Consider the following 21,535-nt stretch of genomic DNA (forward strand, 5'->3'; position numbering starts at 1 on the left):
TAAACTTTCCTAATTCCTCCACTCCCAGGTATTGAGGCTCCATAGGGATCCTTTTCAACCACGGGAAGCCTTTGGGAGCTTCAGGACCGGGGGGGGAGGGGGCAGGAGCTTCAATATTTGAAAATTGCTGCCAGTGGCCCCAATCCTGTTGGAAGAACCAACAGGGGCAATTTTCTGACATTAGCAGTCCGCCCTCCTGCTCTTAAACATGTGAAGCTGTGTCATCACCCTTTATGTCTGTGGAGCTGTGCAACAGGATTCCAGCCATTGTCCTTTTTTTTTTCTATTAGCAAACCATCTTGGCAGGCTGGCAAGGATTGCTGAGCTCCAAAGTCCCTTGAAATTGATGGACAAATGATTACACACACACATACACACACACACACACACGAGAGAGAGAGAGAGAGAGAGAGAGAGAGAGAGAGAGAGAGACTGAAATCAGGCTGGAGTCAATTTCGATATATATTGTGTGATCTCCAGGAAATATGTTGCACCAATTGCTCCAAAAGGGTTCCAAATTGCGATTTATTTCTCTGTGTGATCACATTCTAAGTAGCAATGAACAATTAATTAGGCTGAAAAACTATCTCCCACTGATACCCAGTTTTAGTACATCCATGACAGCTATTTTTCAAATAAAAGCAACCATCCTACTCCGCTTAACGATACAAAAGAATACAACAAAAAAGGGAAGTGGAGAGAGAGGCTGGAGGAAACAGATCAATTTGATAATATCGAAATGAAATTGCGAACTGCAAACAGGACAGGCTAATTTTCCTTAGCGGGTGTTTTTTAAAATCTTATTTGGACAGAAGCAGTGCAACTACATGGTAACCAGTTTTCCTCTAGCCAAATGACACCAGATGATGCTTTCCTTCATTTCCATAGCTGCTGGGCCAGTGGGAATTAAAGCATTTTCATATCAGGGAGTGAGAAAGCAAGTTTCTACAGCTGCTCCTTTTCCAGTTTCTATATGTGTGCGATGGTGGGGAATAGGCTACTTTTTCTTTAGTCATGGTGGTCTTCCTTGGAGGATAGCAGTGGTCCGTCATCCATCAGGGCAAGTGGGGCACTGTCTCAGGATTGCCCAGGCATCATCCCGCTCCTATCTGCCTTGTGGCGCAGTGGTTAAACTGGAGTACTGTAGACCAGACTCTACTCACAGCCTGAATTTAATCCTGATGGGCTCAGGAAGCTGGCTTGAGCCTTCTCAGATCAGCAAGTTGAGTACCCAGCTTGTGTGTGTGTGTGTGGGAAGGGAATGTGTAATCTGCATAATTAAATTGTAAACAACCCAGAGAGTGTTTTAAGTGCTATGGGGTTTGCTTTGCTTTACTGTATGTCTTCGGCTACCTTTGTATGTGTGGACATACATTTGCTTGTCTGCCTCTGTGCATGTGTGTGTGAGAAAACCCACTTTTGATCTTTCTTGTGCCCACCATTGTATGCGGTGCCTTCCACCCCGTGAACCATGATGGGCTACCACTGGGATAGAGGGGGCACACTTTCTAAAGGATCCTTTTTCTTTCACCCTGTGACAATTATCAGAACATACCTGTCCTTTGCTTCTACCATCTTTCCTATCTAGAAGACAGAATCAGAATCACAAAGGACCAAAAATGCCATCAATAAAACCTCTGAGTAATTACCAACAAACACTTTTAAAACCAAATTCCCTGAACCATTCCTTTTTAGGGCTTATCTAGATGGGGCAAAAGTTCAACCGCAATTTGTTGCTGTTGTTTGTGGTTCGGTGTAGAGGGGAATGGGGCTAATAAGGACTCATGCCCGTATTATACACACACACAAAAAGAGTCTCCACTTTGTTGGAAGGTGGCTCATTCTTAAAGAGTTGGTATCCATCTCCCTTTAGCAAAAGCACAAGACAAATGCAGGAAAGGAAGTCAGAGATGTGGGTGGGAATTGCTTCTTCCCTTCTTCCCCTACCTTCCCCCGGCTCCTACCTTCCTGTTTGCCGAAACCAAGTAGACCCTAAGGAACCCCAACCTTTTAGTAATAAGGAAGCAACATAGTGCTAATTTCATCTCCTTTTGGAGTCAGGGAGGGTAGCACTGGAATCATTTTTTGACAAAGAAAAATGAGAAGTAAACTCCCCTCAGCAAGTTTTTCCACCTGCTGGTGGCGGCAGCCACGGACATAGGCTGGAGCTACAGGCAGAAGCAACAGGAGGGCTAGAGGGTGGCGGGAGGGAGTAGGGACACTCCTATTGGAAACAAAGGGGGCGCTGTGGAAAGTGGTGGTGGCTGTGGCAGCAGGTCCATGGACTGGGGGGTAGTTCCCTTGCCCCAAGTGCTGGCAACCCATGCTTTGCCAATGCTCCCTGCTGCAGCTTTTCTCCTGGACTGATTTTACGAGGGAGGTGTACTTGAAAGCAATGGAGGATTCCCACAGGAAGCCAACTGCAAAAACACTCAGCTTTTCCTGGGTAGTGCTAAACTCTGCCCCCATCCCTTTCTGGAACAAACTGAGATGTGAAAAATGTCTCCAAAAAGCAAAGGGATGCAGAGTTTTGTCACTGTATTCTCCAAGACAAATATTGTGCTAATTGGGTGATGGGAAAATTGCTGAAACCATGAGCCACGAGCCATGTACTTTTACTGCAACCCAAGTTCTACCTGGACAAGCCCTTACAAATCTGACACGCTCTCTGAAAGCTAAACATTGCAGCAAAAAGGACCTTAACAATATCAAATGCTTGCCTGAGATTTGAAAATGTGAATGTTATATTGTCATGCAGAGGAAGGGCTTCCTTGAATTTACGTGAAGAGAAAACAATTACCACATTGAAATGAAAATTTGTGTGGTTGGAGCTGAAGCAAGACAGCCAATGTCTCTGCTGTATACAGAAGGTATTTGTTTTCCCTGAAATAAACCTAGCATAAATCAAGCACAAGGGCATTTGAAGGTGAAAATCTTTCAACTCCAACACAAACATGAAATATACGAATATCTGGTAGATATTTTGTGTCTGCCCTGAGCAATTCTTATCTGATTAATTGAAATGACATTATATTGATTTTGGCACAACAATGGTTTTAAAATATTAACAATATTAAGAAAGTCCTTTCAACATTTCAGTGAAGCTCGTTTTTGTTGTTGTTGTTGTTTAGTCATTACGTCAGACTCTTCGTGACCCCATGAACCAGAGCATGCCAGGCTCTCCTGTCTTCTACTGCCTCCCAGAGTTGGGTCAAATTCATGTTGGTTGCTTCAATGACACTGTCCAATCATCTCGTCCTCTGTCGTCCCCTTCTCCTCCTGTCTTCACACTTTCCCATCATCAGGGTCTTTTCCAGGGAGTCTTCGCTTCTCATGAAATGGCCGAAGTATTAGAGCCTCAGCTTCAGGATCTGTCCTTCCAGTGAACACTCAGGGTTGATTTCCTTCAGAATGGATAGGTTTGATCTCTTTGAGGTTCAGGGGACTCTCAAGAGTCTCTTCCAGCACCACAAATTGAATATCAATTCTTCAGCAGTCAGCCTTCTTTATAGTCCAGCTCTAACTTCCATACATAACTACTGGAAAAACCATAGCTTTGACCATGCAGACTTTTGTTGGCAAGGTGATGTCCCTGCTTTTTAAGATGGTGTCTAGGTTTGTCATCGCTTTCCACCCAAGCAGCAGGTATCTTTTAATTTCGTGGCTACTGTCACCATCTGCAGTGATCATGGAGCCCAAGAAGGTAAAATCTGTCACTGCCTCCATGTCTTCCCTTTCTATTTGCAAGGAGGTGATGGGACCAGTGGCCATGATCTTGTTTTTTTTAATATTGAGCTTCAGACCATTTTTTGGCGGTCTCCTCTTTCACCCGTATTGAGAGGCTCTTTAATTCCTCCTCACTTTCTGCCATCAGAGTGGTATCATCTGCATTTCTGAGTTTGCTGATATTTCTTCCAGCAGTCTTAATTCCGGCTTGGGATTCCTCCAGTCCATCCTTTCACATGATGTATGCTGCATATAAGTTAAATAAGCTGGGTGACAATATACAGCCTTGTCATATCCCTTTCCCAATTTTGAACCAATCAGTTGATCCATATGCAGTTCTAACTGTTGTTTCCTGTTCCACATATAGATTTCTCAGGAGGTAGATAAGGTGGTCATGCACCCCCATTTCTTTAAGAACTTGCTATAGTTTGTTGTGGTCCACACAGTCAAAGGCTTTTGCATAGTCAATGAAGCAGAAGTAGATGTTTTTCTGGAACTCTCTGGCTTTCTCCATAATCCAGCGCATGTTTGCAATTTGGTCTCTAGTTTTTGGTATTGATTTTGGTATTGCCCATCTCGTGATGTCCATGTGCAGATTCGCCTTTTGTGTTGTTGGAAAAGAGTGTGATGACCAGCTTGTTCTCTTGACAAAACTCTATTAGCCTTTGCCCTGCTTTGTTTTGAACTCCAAGGCCAAACTTACCTGTTGTTTCTTTTACCTCTTGACTCCCCACTTTAGCATTCCAGTCCCCTATAATGACAAGAATATCTTTCTTTGGTGTCAGTTCTAGAAGGTGTTGTAAGTCTTCATAGCATTGGTGAATTTCAGCCTCTTCAGCTGGTTGGTACATAAACTTGGATTACTGTGATGTTGAAAGGTCTGCCTTGGATTCATATTGAAATCATTCTATCATTTTTGAGATTGTATCTCAGTACAGCTTTTCTCACAGTTTTGTTGACTATGAGGGCTACTTCATTTTTTCTACGGGATTCTTGTCCACAATAATAGATATGGTAATCATCTGAATTGAATTCGCCCATTCCAATCCCATTTAGTTCACTGATGGCCAGGATGTCAGTGTTTATTCTTGCCATCTCCTGTTTGACCACCTCCAGCTTACCAAGGTTAATAGATCTTACATTCCAGGTTCCTATGCAGTATTTTTCTTTGCAGCATCAGACTTTCCTTTCACTTCCAGATGCATCCACAGCTGAGCGTCCTTTCGGCTTTGGCCCAACCACTTCATTAGCTCTGGAGCTACTTGTCCTTGTCCTCCGCTCTTCCTCGGTGGCATGTTGGACACCTTCTGACTTGAGGGGCTCAACTTCCAGCATCATATCTTTTAGAGTTTTGTTTCTGTCCATGGAGTTTTCTTGGTTAAGATACTGGAGTGTCTTGCCAGTTCCTGCTCCAGGTGGATTGCGATTAGTCAGAACTCTCCACTATGACCTGTCCATCTTGGGTGTCCCTGCAATTACTCAAGCCCCTTTGCCATGACAAGGCAGCAATCCATGAAGGGGAATGAAACTCACACCAAAGCCTAAATCAAATCCTGGGTTATTGCTAATTTTAAATATCTGTTAAAGCATTTCCCCAACATTATTTCCCCATTAGGCTTTTCTTTTCCTTTTTCTAGATTTGGTGTCATTCCAGTTACATTCTGAAGAATCCAGATGACATTGCTGATAAACCATGACATTTCAAAGTGATCCATGTCACTTTCGTGTCTCGCTGAAAATCTGGTTTCCGACAATTGTTCTTGCGATGAATGTAATTGGAGTTTTCCATGTTCCTGCAGAAAACGACAAATTCTTTTCACAGTTCTTCCAAGGGGGTACATAAAGATCTACATGTCTGGAGGAAGGGAGAGAAGAAATATAATCAAGGAGTTTATGCCATCATAAAGGCTGGAGACAAGTTTTCTATTTTATTATTATGTTGTTTGCAAGTTAGGGGTGAACTGAACTCCCTTCAGTGCCTTCAGAGAAAGGTGGCATATAAATGTAGTAAAAATTAACAGCCCAAACAACATATTGGCTCTATTCAGCCATTCAGAAGGGGATTACCATTCATACTTGATGAAAAATAGCCCTGATAATTGCTTTGTGTTTAAGTGAGAAATGGTTAACTGATGAAAATAGAGTCAGGTACTTGGATTTTCCCCTTCTTGGTGTCTTGTTTGTGAATGTAATGAGCAGAATTGGGTATCCTGTAGACCATATTGGCTGCTGCCATTGCTGTTGTCAACATTTAGGCTGCCCTTTTTTATGTAAAGCTTGGAATCCTTTTTCCTGCTGGCAAGACAGGCACAATATTGTGTAGCAAAACTGGCTCATTTCCTAGCTTTTTGAATCGTGGGTACAGAAGCACAATGTCCCACATTCATAAACCAGAGGTGTTCTTGAAGAATTGAATCATTAATATCAGAGCAATGTGTTGCCCTGTTAATTATATTTGGGTTGGTGGACAAAATAAATGATTAAAGAATACATTGAGGGAAACATTGAAAGATTATAATTTTGACCATGTGAATTGGGATGGTTTCATACAAAACTGAAGTGCCTGGGGAAACACTTGGGGAAACAAGGGGTGGAATAATTTGAAACAAAAACTTTCAAAGATGTACAAATGAAGAAAGAAATAAGAAAACAAGAAAGTAACATCTTGACAGCCCAACAAACCCATGCTGTTTCTGTGTCTTCTGGGATTACATTGGGCTTGTTAGTCATCTGCGGGTCCATCAACATGTGACTGCTCAGCCTTAACCATTCACTTCTTTTTTCCTCCTAAATGGTGATTCTGAGGGAAATAGTCATCTTCCAAAATAAAGGACAAACTATATAGAGTTAAGTCTGGATTACAAGAGAGTGGCATGGGGACAGAATGGAGGAATGGCTCTGAGTCCATGGCAGCCATCTTTTGTGTTGAACCCTCCAGTTTTTGTATCCCCTTCTGCCTGGGAAGTACCAGATGGTGCCCAATGTGGTTGGCAGGGTGGAAGGCAAGGTGCAGAGCAGTGGAGGGAAAGAAAGCCTGGGTTGTGACCCACCACAAGTAGGAGTAGGCTGGCTGGGGGAAACGTGAGTCCAAGATGAGCAAGCACCCTAACAGACCACCCCCAACTGAGTATATTACTACCATGTTTCCTGAAAAATAAGACAGGGTCTTATATTAATTTTTGCTCCAAAAAACACTTTAGGGCTAATTTTCAGGAGATGTTTTATTTTACAGTCATCTTCATCTTCTTCTGGTTGCTGCACAATGCAGCACAATGGTGGAGGGCGAGGTTTCATTTAACTGGGGCTTATTTTGGGGGTAGGGCTTATATTAGAAGCATCCTGAAAAATCATACTAGGGCTTATTTTCAGGTTAGGCCTTATTTTCACGGAAACAGGGTATATCCTAACATTTAATACAATGTTGTGAACATTATACTAATATTATAAACCAGTGCAGTACATAATTATGTTTTCTATGTTCTGAAGCAAAATGCATCATGCAGTTCAGACAGGATTTAGCCACCAAGAGCCATATGTAAATATGATTTTTCACAAATAAAAGAACATAGGTGGGCCATCTGTTTCTACCCTCTGCAACATTGCGTCTGTCTTCCAAGACCTTCCTGTGAAGATCTGTTCCTGCAGGCAGGAAGCAGGATCTACTGGGGAAAAGAGCACAGTATGTCAGGGTACAGAGGGCTGGCAAATGTCAGGCATCCCTACAGCAAGATTAAAACCTCTCCTTTTTCTCTGCAGGAGGAAAATTGATGCATTACTGACTTGTCACCAACCATGAGAAAGTTCTTAGTGTTCACAGTACAAGAGAAATGTTATATTCCACATGAATCACGGAGGTGCTGTGCTATGCATATCAATAACATTAAGAAATAACATGATACCAAATAATGAACAGTTGTTGCCATGCAACTGTTGATGTGAGGCACCAGGAAACTCAACCTCATCTTGTAAGTACCAGGCATCACAATTTTTTTTTGGGGGGGGGGACAAAGGCTGACGTTCCCACAGCATTCTTCTCTTTGTTATTCCATTCTCATTCACTTTATTCCTTATCATATGTTCATGTGAATCTGTGATATTGCTGGCATTTTTGTCAGTACACTGGCCAGAAACCTACTGAGTTGTGTGATTGTGTACCGGCAATGTAGGCAAGTGATGCGAAGCATTTTGTGAATGCCCACTGTGCATCCAGACTTCCCCTTATTGCAGAGATGCTTATGCAACTGGGGGCATAATCATCTGAGTAAAATAAAATAATACTTGCATGATTGCCCTTATACTTCCAATAGGGAATCTGACCATTATTTTTAAATGAGCCTGTCTTGCAGAATACTGCTGAGTTACACCTTTTTGAAAGGACAAAAGATACACAAGGAATCACAAACTCTACATATATACCCATTTCAGGTAACCAATACGAATGGCAAAGACAACATCTGCTTGTTTCCCAAGGAAGATGACTAGCTGGGAGGAGGTATGATGGCATTATACCCTAATTATTTCTAAATATTCCTGAGGAAATGAATATATCTAAGCATTAACACGAAAGTATTAAAAACAACACAAAGTAACTGGCCTCTTTCTGTCTCCCCTGCCTCCAGCTCCTTAAAAAAATTAACAGAGTAAATTAGTAAAAGTGCAGAACATTATTAGTTGATTGCTTTGTATTTGTGTATATGTGTGATTTTTTTTTTTAAAAAAGACATTATTTGTGATATATGTTTATGTTGCTTTGGATGTAAACCAACCATAGCAGTGCCCATCACTAAGAGGCATGGTACACAAACAAACAAACAAAAAAATAAACTGGTTGTTGTGGGGTTTTTGGGCTCTTTGGCCGTGTTCTGAAGGTTGTTCTTCCTAACATTTTGCCAGTCTCTGTGGCCGGCATCTTCAAAGTACAGGAGTCAGAACTCTATCTGTGCTCTGGTCCAGTTTGTTTGGATAGCTGGGTATTTATAGCTGTGGGATCAGCTTTTATCCTTTTTAGGAGATGGGTGATTGTGGTGATCAGTGTATTTTTTGTTGTGGGTGTATTGTTGTGATAAGAGGGAGAGATGATCTGTCACTGTGATTGTCATGAGCTGGTCTTTTGTGTGCAGTGATCACCAGTCCTTGTGGCTGGGTAGAGTTTGTTGACCTTTTGCAGGCTGTATTTTTCAGTGCTGGGAGCCAGGCTTTGTTGAGTTTAAACTTTCTTCTTTTTTGTTGAAGCTTTGCTGGTGTTTGTGGATTTCAATGACTTCCCTGTGCAGTCTAAAATAATGATTGCTGGTGTTGTCTTGTACTTCAGTATTTTGAAATAGAATCTCATGTCCAGCTTGTTTTAGAGTATGTTCAGCTACTGCTGATTTCGATTTTTCAGGTTGTTTTAGTCTGCAGTGTCTCTCATGTTCTTTGATTCTGGTGTGAATGCTGCGTTTTGTGGTTCCAATATATACCTGGCCACAACTTCAGGCATCCAGTATACTCCTGCAGTGGTGAGGGGCCTCCTTTTGTCCTTTGCTGACCATAACATTTGTTGTATTTTTGTGGTGGGCTTGAATACTGTTTGTAGGTTGTGTTTTTTCAAAAGTTTCCCCATGCGGTCCGTGACCCCTTTGATGTATGGCAGAAATACTTTATTTGTGGGTAGCTGTTTTTCCTCTTCAGTTTGGTGTTGTTTTCTTGGTTTGATGGCTCTCGTGATTTCATTTTTGGAGTAGCCATTTGCCTGTAGGGTGTCATGAGTGCAGCCGAAGATCCAGAACCTGAGGGATTAACTGTAGCTGAGGAGAATGCTGAGTGATTAGAAACACAAACAGGTGAATCGCCTCCAGTTTCTCCTCCCCCAGTAGATAGGCTGAGGGCCAGGCTTCAGGGAAGACTTATGACATAAAGGTCAGAGGATCGCTTGGAGGCTGCCCACAGAAACATCTGATCAACTAGCCCTGAGTTCTGACAGGATGAAAAGGCTTCCAGCAGTTCAAGGACTGTTTTACTATATAAACAGCTCTCAGACGGCTGAAAGTACCTGGAAGCAACAAGTGAAACTTCTGGCTTTCATCCATGCTCCTGACTATCTTGTACCTTGTTCTCTGGACCCTTGGCTTTGGACTCTGACCCTGGACTACGTTGTGTGAGTTGGCTTTGATGTTTGGCTAACAGCTCTGCATTCTCTGAATTTCTGACATAGGACTGGCTTATTGGACTCTGCTGTTGTAACCCACGGGAATGTGACATAGGGCCCAATTCAGATGGTTGAGTTTGGTGCTAAGAAACTGAGCTTCACAGTTCCGATTTGCACGGTCTACCGGTATTTTGATTATGCCTCTTTTTTTGCTGTGGGTGGTGGTTGGAGTTTTTGTGTAGGTACCGTTCTGCGTGAGTGGGTTTTCTGTAGCCCTTGTGTCACAATAGGAGGTCAGTTTTGCATATGACCATGACATCTAAGAAAGTGAATTGGCCCTCTATTTCATTTTCCATGGTAAATTGTATATTGGGGTGGATGCTGTTGAGGTGGTTTAGAAATTCTTCCAGTTTTTCTTCAGCCCATGTACGTTTGTCAGATAAAACTTGATAACTTTTAAAGTACAACAAGATTCTTTGTCCAGAATATTATAAACTCTTTAGTTTCATTTTGACACCTAAGCTAAAAATGCTTTATAAGAATATATTGTAAGGGGAAACAATGCCACCTTCTTGGAAACACTCATTAACGATTCTTATTCCAAAACCCAATAAGGATTTAACAGACCCAGGATCTTATAGGCCTATATCTTTAATAAATCAAGACACAAAGATTTTTACAGCTATATTAGCAAATAGATTAAATAGATTTATAGCAAATTAAAGAGGATAGATGTGGCTTATAAAGGGAAGGCAAATGGATAATTTAACTAGGCGAGTTTTGAATGTTATATATGAGATAGAAAAGGGAAAAACAAAGGCAGCTGTTCTATCATTAGACATATTTAAGGCCTCTGATTGCATGGAATGGCTAACATTAAAGGTACTTTTAAAGGGTTGGGGATTTGGTAGAAGATTTATTGGGGTTATAGATCAATTATATTTAGATAATGCTTCAGAAATAATAGTTAATGATGGTTTAACAGAACGGATTTTTTTAGGCCAAGGCACAAGACAAGCCTGCCCACTTCCACCAGTATTGTTTTGTGTGATTATAGAATTGTTAGCTAATGCAATAAGAAATGATGAATAAATTAAATGATTAGGTAAAAATGATACAATTAAGATTAATTTATTTGCTAATGACTCATTATTAATGATTAAAAACCCATTAGAAAGTATGGATAGAATTTAAAATCTTTTAGAAAAATTTGGGGAAATAATAGGATTAACTATTAATTGGCAAAAAACACAAGTAATGATGTTTAATCACAACAAATATGAACAAGAAAAGTGTGTAAATATCGTTATATTTAAATGTGTAGTTATATTAAATACTTAGGTATAAATATAGTCAAAGTGACCCAAAAATTAAAGGAGCAACATTTTAATAAATTAAAAAGCGATATTAAAGATAAATTCCAGGTGTACTCTAAATGGAATCTTTCATGGTTTGGGAGAATTGCTGTAGTTAAATTGAAAATATTACCAAGAATAACTTTTCTATTTAGGATGCTCCCAATAGAATTACAGTAAAAGAATTACTCCAAAGGGTCCCGTGGGTATGGGGGTGCACTGGGTTTTAGATTATTACTCAGCATTTTCTATTGTTTTGTATTGATGTATTTGTTTTGGAAAATAATTTAAAGTTTTTTAAAAAAGAAACAAGACTCTTCTGCGGCAACACATTATAGACAACAGATACACTTTGGACAATTTTGTTTGACATGTGCTGTCTACTCCTGTGCATCTTTGCTACCCTATTTTGTGCCACTCTGACAAAATTTGTGTTTCTGTCTCCAGAAACACACCCTGTCATCCCTGAATCAATCTCTGCTCTCAGTTCCTTTCCATGTCCCCTTGTGTATCTCCTCTTTTAAAACTGTAAGCTTGACTGCTGGCCAAGCTTGCATGGCATTTTATTATTCATGTGGTCAGCCTATGCTGATAGAATGTAGAGTCTGGCCATATTGACTGGGGGATTCTGACTGCTGTAGTCCAAAATGGTAGCTTTTCAGAACTCTGATACATTAAAATAATACAGTCAGTGTGATGTTGGTGGGTAAGTGTGTCACACATAAACCATTTTTTCCCTTTTCCTAGCTACAGTGGCAGTATCCCATAGAGATATGCATATTTATGTTTTTAGACTGGAACTCCCAGCCAGCCTGGTTACCATATATACATACACCTATAGTATCCTGTTATGTAGAATTCAGTGCAATAGAAGTGATGTTATCAGCCGTGGCTTCTTTTTCAGTTTCAGGGGGCACACAAGCTCACACATCACGATGTAAAGTCACATTTACCCTGAAGTTTTAAAAATAAACTCTTTAATTAGCAGCAATCTGCTGCAGCCAGGGACATCATTCCCATTGCTCAGGCAGAGCTATGCAGGCAGACATACTGGCCAATGTTTATTTCTGTCTGGAGTAATAGTTATGAAACACTTCTTTATTTTAGGAAAATCAGATTTAACACTTCCATTGAGTCCAGCACAGTTTTTTTTCTCACGCCAAGCTCTTTAAGTATGTGCCTCAATGGAAATTAACAGAGGCATATGGCATTTTATGTAGATGTCTAACCCTGTTAGTCCACAGTATCCATCATATCTATTATTGTTTCAGGGGACTTTCTGTAAGTAAATTGCTAGATACATCAATATTATAGACAGGGGTATATGTATTTGTATATGAATATGAATATCCCCGTGCAACTGGAAATTCAAGTAGACCCTTTCCCCTGCAAAGAAGCAATCCCTCAGCATGGTGGAAATCTCTTTTGAGAAAATGTGTAGACTTGTGTAGCACATTAACATTGTAACAGATAACTGTGTAGCTTCAGTTCCTGTTCCTTGCTAAAATTTGCTTCCTTGGAGTAAAGTAACAAAATCCAATTGAATTAATGGAATATATGCATGATGTTTCATAAATAACCATTTTTAATCAAGTACTTCTTCCCTCTGCATATTTCAGGTTTATTTTTCTCCAAAATAAAATAACAGGGCAACCCTTCAATAATTCTTGTTCTGATACACACATATTCCCCTTCCCCACCATTTTCTGCTCACAGAAACACATAATCTGCATTTAATAAAAGGCTTTGCTAAGCCTGGCCACCAGGTAGCTCACAAAAATCCTCATTAGTTTGTAAATTGCATATAACACCTCTGTGAGAAAAGGGTTTATTAGTATGCAGCTCTCATTTCCAGGCATTCTGGCTGCTTCATGATGTAACATAAATAACACATAATAAGGTGTTTTATGCATAAAATAACATTGATAAGGCTTTGAACTAAACATTGCTTGCTGGCACTTGATCTTGATTTAGTGGCAATTATGTAGAGTAACTTATAACACTGTGATCATGAGAAATGTTATACTGTATTATGTAATGAATTCTTTTGTGTTGTTGTGATATTTGGAATAAGTTGTTTTATATTATGATATTTTGTACTCTTAATGCTGCAAGGACGGTGCTGAATTATTATTACTATTTTACACTGGGGAAATTATTCCTCTTTCCCTCATAGCAAGCACTGGCTGAGTCATCTTCTGGTCTTCCTGTGTTTGAACACAGCATGGACGATATCTTTTCTTTGATAAAAATTACAATGAAATACAAAAATTGAAACCTAATTCATGAGCCTAGAAACTTCTTAGATCTCCATGGAATTCCTGTCCTTGTGTTACTGAGGTACCAAGGTAACAACAAACAAAAAGCATATAACAGCAAACGGAGCAGTTATGGTCTTAAATATTGCATCCCATCTCATTTTCAATTTCTTAGGTAGATTTCCAGGGTGGGAATAATGTGCATTAAAGTTGTATGATTTCTTCACCTAAAATATTATCTTCATAGGCATTTTTTTCAGCAGGCTAAGATCGGTCTAAATGGCTGAGCCCAGGTTTTTTAAAAATAGAATAGAATAAAATAAAAATTAGTTCTTATTGTTAGTGAAGTGTCAAGACTGTCTTTTAAAGCAGGTACCCAACCTTTTTGGGACCGTGGACTGGTTGGGGGCGCAGGCTCCGTGCACAGATGTCGGGGCACCCCCACACTTACGGGGGCATGTTGCACCCCCCTGCATGAGTGCAACATGCCCCTGCATGAGCATGACATGCCCCATGCAAGTGCAACATACCCACTGTGGTGGGGTGGAGATCTGTCTCTGCGGCCCAGTTCCGAGAAGCCCACGAACCAGCACTGGGCTACAGACCTGGGGTTGGGGACCCCTGTTTTAAAGGATGCAATAATATATATACGTATACAGTACTTACTCAGGAATTAATCCCATCAAACTGAAAGGGACCTGTTTCTGTGTAAACATGCATACGATTGGGTCAGGTCATTATATTATTGTACAGACCTAGAGAAAAGGAAAGGAAAATTAATTTAATCTTAATACTCCCTTCCATTTAATCAATCTCATTTAAGCAGAACATGGCCTTTATGTAACCATGTTATTAATGCTGTCATGGTCTGAACATATTTATTTACACGCAATTAAATTAGGTAGCCTCTCCATGGGGAGATTACTATGAGATTTTTTGAGGGCCTTGTAATCATTTCTAGCTGGAGGAATTCTTGGTTTTCTTTTCAACAGCAATAGCAGTAGCTTAAAAATGAAGGTGCATACATCTGCAGTTCCACACAGATCCTGACATTTGATTATTCTAGCCTTCCAAAACATTATGTAAAGCTGCACTGGCTTATACTGACTAAGAATTGTGCTGTATTTATTTGTGGGCTGTGGCATGACTGGACATTCTGTGAAAATTGTTCCCACAGCAACACAGCTGCTGCCCCTGAACTGTGCTTATTTTGGCTAATAAGTCTGGTGATTTGGCAGTGGCATTTTTTTTTGTCACAGCCAGGAATGCTAAATGGCCCAGTTGCAAAAAGGAGAGTCCTTTTTTGTCTTAAATTTCCACAGGAAAAGGATGGCAAAATGCCCCAAATTTAGGTTAAGAGGATATTCACCCTGAATAGTTTCATATTATCTCTGTTTTCTGTCCAAAGTGTACTGCATGTATGGGAATCTTGTGGTTTGCAGGCAGATTTCACCAGCATGCTCTAGACATTGGCTGTATATCTATGAAGATTCTTAGTCATACAAGTAAGGTTATCTGGAAGTTAAGTCATGGCAACTGGACTTCTTATTAGGTTGTAACGTTTCGCTACTCATCCAAGTAGCTCCTTCAGTCTGAGGAGAGCTGGTAGGAGACCCTTGATATATCCTCCATGATGGTTTTACTTTCCCCTGGTCTGAATAGATGGTCAAAGGCCGGTGGTGGTGAGTGAAATCCCACCTCTGCAGTCCTTCTCCACCAGTTGTCATGGGAAACCACTGAGAAGATAGGTGGTTTGAGAGAGGGGTGAGAGAGGACATACATGTGGATATAGAAAATCCCTCACTCAACAGGGGTAGAGGCCTTAGATACAATCTGCCTTCTATTGATCATGCTGCCCTTTCATTTGTCCCCATAAAGATCAGGACCACACATACCAGAAAGACCACTGTTAACGACTATTAGTGGCCCATGATAATGGGTGGAGAAGGACTGCAGCAGTGGGATTATCCTTCAACCCCCAGTCCTTTGTCCATTTAACAAGCCTATTCAGACCAGGGGAAGTGAAACCAATGCGGAGGATATATCAGAGATCTCCTATCAACTCTCCTCAGACTGAAGAAGTTACTTGGATGAGTAGCGGAACATTTCAACCTAATAAGAAACAAGTCCAGTTGCATGTATTTTCGAAGGCTTTCACTGCAGGGTTCCGATGACATCTATGACCATGAACCACTATTTTTCCAGTTTTGGAACCACGGTGAAGAAAAACTGGAAAAAATTTCTAAATGATCTCAACAGCATCCACCCAAATATATAATTCACCATGAAAAAAGAAATAGAGGGCCAACTGATTTTCTTAGATATCACAGTCATACGCAAACCTGACCTCCTATTGGGACACAAGGTCTACAGAAAACCCACCGACACAGACCGGTACCTACACAAAAACTCCAACCACCACCCACATCAAAAAAAAAAAAAAGGGCATAATCAAAATACTGGTAGACCATTCAAATCGAAACTGTGAAGCTCAATTTCTCAGCAGTGAACTCAACCATCTGAATTGGGCCCTACAGGCAAATGGCTACTCCAAAAATGAAATCACAAGAGCCATCAAACCAAGAAAACAACACCAAACTGAAGAGGAAAAACAGCCACCCACAAAGTATTTCTGCCATACATCAAAGGGGTCACGGACCGCTTGGGGAAACTTTTGAAAAAAACAAAACCTACAAACAGTATTCAAGCCCACCACAAAAATACAACAAATGTTACGGTCAGCAAAGGACAAAAGGGGCCCCCTCACCATTGCAGGAGTATACCGGATACCTTGCAGTTGTGGCCAGGTATATATTGGAACCACAAAATGAAGCATTCACACCAGAATCAAAGAACATGAGAGACACTGCAGACTAAAACAACCTGAAAAATCAGCAGTAGCAGAACATGCCCTAAAACAAGCTGGACATGAAATTCTATTTCAAAATGCTGAAATACTGGACAATACCAGCAATCATTATTTTAGACTTCACAGGGAAGCCATTGAAATCCAGCAGAACTTCAACAAAAAAGAAGAAAGTTTAAAACTCAACAAAGCCTGGCCCCCAGCGATGAAAAATACAGCCTGCAAAAGGTCAACAATCTCTACCCAGCTACAAGGACCGGTGATCACTGCACACAAAAAACAGCTAACGACACCCATCAATCACAGTGACAGATCATCTCTCCCTCTTATCACAACAATACACCCACAACAAAAACATGCTGATCACCTAATCTCCTGAAAAGGACAAAAGCTGATCCCACAGCTATAAATACTCAGCTGTCCAAACAAACTGCACCAGAGCACAGACAGAGTTCTGACTCCTGTCCTCTGAAGATGCCGGCCACAGAGACTGGCAAAACGTTAGGAAGAAAAACCTAACCACGGCCAAACAGCCTGGAAAACCCACAACAACCAGTCCAGATAGACATTGGCTGAAGTGGTAAAGGAAGGAGTTTAATAGTCCTCTCACTATATTTGTCTGTCTTTAGGATATCTCTAAATTAGTTCTAAATGATACCTTTATTATCTCACTAAAAATTTACAAAGAGAAGCTAACATTTGATCCCTACAGATGTTCCTCAGGCTGGGGAAGATGTGTGCAAGATGTATACAAAACACAAAAGCTCCAAACAAACAAAGAAACATGGGCAAATGTGAGTGTATTTGAAGTGAGGGGGAGGGGAAGGCTTCCCTGTTTACAGTTTCAAAATGGGTGCCTTTGCCTATAATTCACATTTTGAAACTGGCTCTAAGCAGTGAATCCTGCCTCCCACACGGGGCCATGTTTTTTAGAGCTTTTTTGTCCAACGAAGAGAACCTCTGGAGGGTTAGAAAAAGTTAAAATAAGGTGAGCCAATAAAAGTATTGCCTCACCTTGGACTTCGTTGTTATGGTTGGATCCCATAGCCATTTATTACTGTTGTTCATATTGCTGTTGTTATTGGTATTGTTTGCATTTGCTGCTGCAAATACCAAGATTAGCCATCTGGAAAGAATTCTACTGCCATGAGCTTTTCTATGAGGCTGTACCTCAGTGAGGATTACACCTCTTCCAGTTCATTAAGTACCAATTTGGACATGATTCACTCTTAGGCCCTGGTGACATGAGGGCCTAATGTTATGTAGCTATCTACCAGTTATATTTATATTTTCTTTCCTGGTCACATGACACGGAGTCAAGACAGAGACATTGTCCTGGCTAATGGTGTAACTGCAAAACATTTCCCCATTGCCAGGAGAGTTGTGTTATTTTGTGCTTTTGCTGTACTATTGCTTTCCTTATTGGAAATAGACTGGTACTGCTAAAAGTTCTTGGAATGTATGTCCTGGGATAGAAACCATTTGACCACAATTCAGTACAACAGAGGTATGGAAAGTGTCGGAAGAACTAGAAAACATTTCCCTTATGTGACCAGGACCTTAGTCATAGTGTGATAGCAAAATAGATTCTATTTTGCTGATATAATGACTAAGACTTCATCTTTTCATCTGTAAGCCTACAGTGAGGCAAGTGCTACTTCACCTAAGGTAACTGGTGGATCAGTGCAGGTGGGGTGGGAAACCAGCTTTTTTGTCTACTTTGGGGGTGGGCAGAGGAATCGCCAATTGACACTTTTGTCTTGTGTGGGATTTCAATGTCATTTCATTTTGTTGGCAGTGTGCTTCATGAGTCAAGGACTTTACACTGAAACTATTGGCCATAACCCCAAGCTTTATACCATCTTTATTCGATGAGGTGGTCTGGAGAACCTGAAGGCTTGTCTTATTTGTAACTGTTTTGCTGATCCAATAAAGGTATTGCCAAACCTCAAACTTTCTCTCTCTTATGGTTCTGTATGCAAATTATTTGACTCACTTTGTAATGAGCAATCTAGAATGTATGTATTAGCATTTTCTTCAAAATTTCCATTTCCCAGGACATTAGGGAATAGCTGGGGAAAAAACTGAGGATTATTATTATTAAAATCAGTTCTTAGACAGAAACAACAAGCAGAGGCGTTTTGCTGCAGACTGTGAAAAAACATATGTTAACAAAGGTGGGATAATGTGCAGTAAAACTGCTTGCCTTTGTGAGCTAGCACAAAATAAAATTAAAATAAGGAGCTTGACATCTTATGTGACAGAACCTGAGTAGGCAGCACAGCATTTATCACCTCCTGTTCACTAGCTTTTTCTTTTCATAAAATTAGTGAGATTTATCTTATATGACGCCTACTCTTGGGCTTTGGCATAAAGTAAAAGCAAAATTGAGGGATATAGAATAATAAATTGGACCTGCTTTCCACTCGTGCCACATATACTGTGGGAGGTTGTTTGTGAGAGTTTGAGAGCCTGGCAACACTGGCTTTCACGGATGTAGATCAGGAATCAATGTCATGCTGAAGCAAGTGAAGAAGGCTTCCTGCTCCCCTGAATAGCAGGAGCAGCACCATGGAATATAGAACGCTGCATTATACTGTGTAAACTTATTTCTCTCTTAAGCCATGTTTATTTATTTAATTTATATGCCACCCACACTACCCAAAGGTCTCTGGGTGGCTTACAACATGTTCTCCCCACTTTAACTGGCAACAGCTCTCAGGGGTCCTCGGAGTCTTTCCCGCCACTTGTAGCCTGACCCCGTGAAGTGCTGGATAAGAATGGGAAGTTACCTTTTTGAACGACAGCTTTCAGAACTTCTCAAGTCACCAGGGTTATGCTGGCTGGGCAGATCTTGGGAATTACAGTTCAATCCAAAAAGGTAACTTTTCCAAGTGATGGTATATGTTGAGACTGGAGTACTCCAGTTAATATATAAATATGAATAACATTACTGTCTGTTAGTGCAAGATGGAGATGCATTGCTTGCCGAGAGATCCTGGACTCTGGGAGATCTTAGATTCTGGGAAATCCCGGGAGCGGTGTGCTGCTTTGTGTAACTTTTCTGAGCTCTGGTGGAGATAGTAGAGGCTGATCCTGGGACCTTGTGTACACCAAGCGGATATTGTATCACTGACCTAAAGTCTTCCCCTGTTCAGATTACAAGTCACATTTTAGTGAGAAGGAGAAGGTACTGACTGTTTTTGAGGATGGGTTTATCACTGCTGAGACAGAGCTTGGAAATAACACTTTATGAATAACTAGTTACTTAGAATTGGGTTCTCCACACACACACCGCAATAACTAAGGTGTGCCAAAGTTACTGTGATGGTAAAATTGAAAGAGATGATGTCATCCCTTTTATATTTTGTGACTTTTGTAATTATATTTCTACTCAAAATGGAGTATCACACAGTTCATGTGGTGCCTCATGCTGCATCTTGCACTCTTGTGCACATTGATGCAGCACTGAGGTATATGGGGAAAAAGTGTATTTTGTATCAAATAGTATTGACTTGTAATGGTCAGATTATTTTGAAGAAATGAATATGACATTTACTTTTGAGAATGGGGAAAGCATTGCTTTTAAAATTGTAACTAGAGATGGGCACAAACCTTGGTTTGGGGGGTTCATGCCCATTTGTACATGTGGCACTACAGGTGCCACACATTCCCTTCTCCCTCCCTCCCAGAAAATGACCTACTCACCAATCAGAGTGTGCACCTCTCCTCTCCTCTCTTTGCTCTTTGCCTAGTCCCCAGTAGGAGCACAGGTTTTCCTTGTCTGAATGGTCGATCAGGCAAGGCAAGGATGCCTGTGCTCCTCCTGGAGACTGGATGGACAGTCAAAGAAAAGGGGAGGAGCTGACATGTGTCAGCTGGTGAGTCAGGGATCCAGCAGGGGAGGCAGGGGAAGGGAATCTCCAAACAAAGGTTTATGCCCGCCTCTATTTGTAACTATTAGAGTTACTAACCATGTTTAAGGTTTGGAGTTACAGCTTTGACAAACTACTTTTAGAAATTACCAAATTGGGCAATTAGTTGTGTTTTCATTCTTCCCACTTGATGGAAGGCCTTACATGTACAAGAGCAAGTGATACCTCTATTAGACCACGGAAATTTTGAACAAATAGCTATATTTCATCATTAATTTGTCCTTCTCAAGCTGTGCACAAAGAAAATTGTGAGTAGATAAATAGGTATCACCTCGGTGGGAAGGTAAACAGCGTTCCATGTCTAGTTACGCTGGCTACGTGACCACGGAAGATTGTCTGTGGACAAACACTAGCTCTATGGGTAGGAAATGGGGATGAGCACTGCCGCCTAGAGTCGGACACGACTGGACAAAATTGTCAAGGGGAAACTTTACCTTTTACAGAAAAAAAGAGTCCCACAAATTCATGGCAAATGATTGTACCAGGTCTGATTCTTAAGATGAGTTCAAACACAAGCTGCATGTGCCACTGAGGTGTATTTCAAACTCCACCCCATGTAGCTGTTGACTGGATTTCTCCTCTCAACTCTTCAAACAAAGAACCACCAAATAATCTGCATCCCCCCAGCTCCAAATGCCTTATTTGGAAACTCGAGATTCCTATTTGGCTGGAAAAAAGCAGTACAGAAAATTGGCAAACCTACATCAGAGAATTGTCACCGAAGCTACCAACATGAATCTGACTAAACTCTGGGAGGCAGTGGAAGACAGGAGGGCCTGACGTGCTCTGGTCCATGGGGTCACGAAGCGTCAGATATGACTTAACAACTAAACAACAGCAACAACATCAGAGAACTGGGATTATAATTTAGTCTACCCACATTGAAAGCTTTCTGTTTGTTCAATTTTTTAGTGGTATCTAATAAAGATATCTAATAAAGGATATCTAATAAAGTTATCACCTGCTCCTGTATTTGTATTATACAGTGGTGCCTCGCTTAACGAGCGCATCGTTTAACGAAGAATCCGTATAGCTATCCCTTTTTGGGGATCGCTATACGGATCTGCCCCAATCGCCGCACTCGCTTTGCGACGATTGGGGCGTCCGGCGGCCATTTTGGAGCCACCGAACAGCTGATCGGCGGCTCCAAAATGGCCACCGGACGCGAAAACATCGCTGGAGGGGTGAGTTTGGATGCTTATTGGAACGCATTAAACTAAGTTTAATGCGTTCCAATAGGCTTTCCTTGCCCGTACAGCGATGTTTTC

The 21,535-nt window shown here is 40.9% G+C and overlaps 1 long non-coding RNA gene across 1 annotated transcript; it reads left to right on the forward strand.

The window, feature by feature from the left end:
- The first annotated feature begins 2,584 nt into the window (after positions 1 to 2,584).
- Positions 2,585 to 20,865, forward strand: LOC144588175 (uncharacterized). The gene is made up of 3 exons (XR_013543553.1): positions 2,585 to 7,691; positions 8,152 to 8,218; positions 18,131 to 20,865. It is a non-coding gene; the product is annotated as an uncharacterized LOC144588175 (long non-coding RNA).
- Positions 20,866 to 21,535: the final 670 nt, after the last annotated feature.

Source organism: Pogona vitticeps, chromosome 3, assembly GCF_051106095.1.
Source record: "Pogona vitticeps strain Pit_001003342236 chromosome 3, PviZW2.1, whole genome shotgun sequence".
Lineage (NCBI taxonomy): Eukaryota > Metazoa > Chordata > Lepidosauria > Squamata > Agamidae > Pogona > Pogona vitticeps.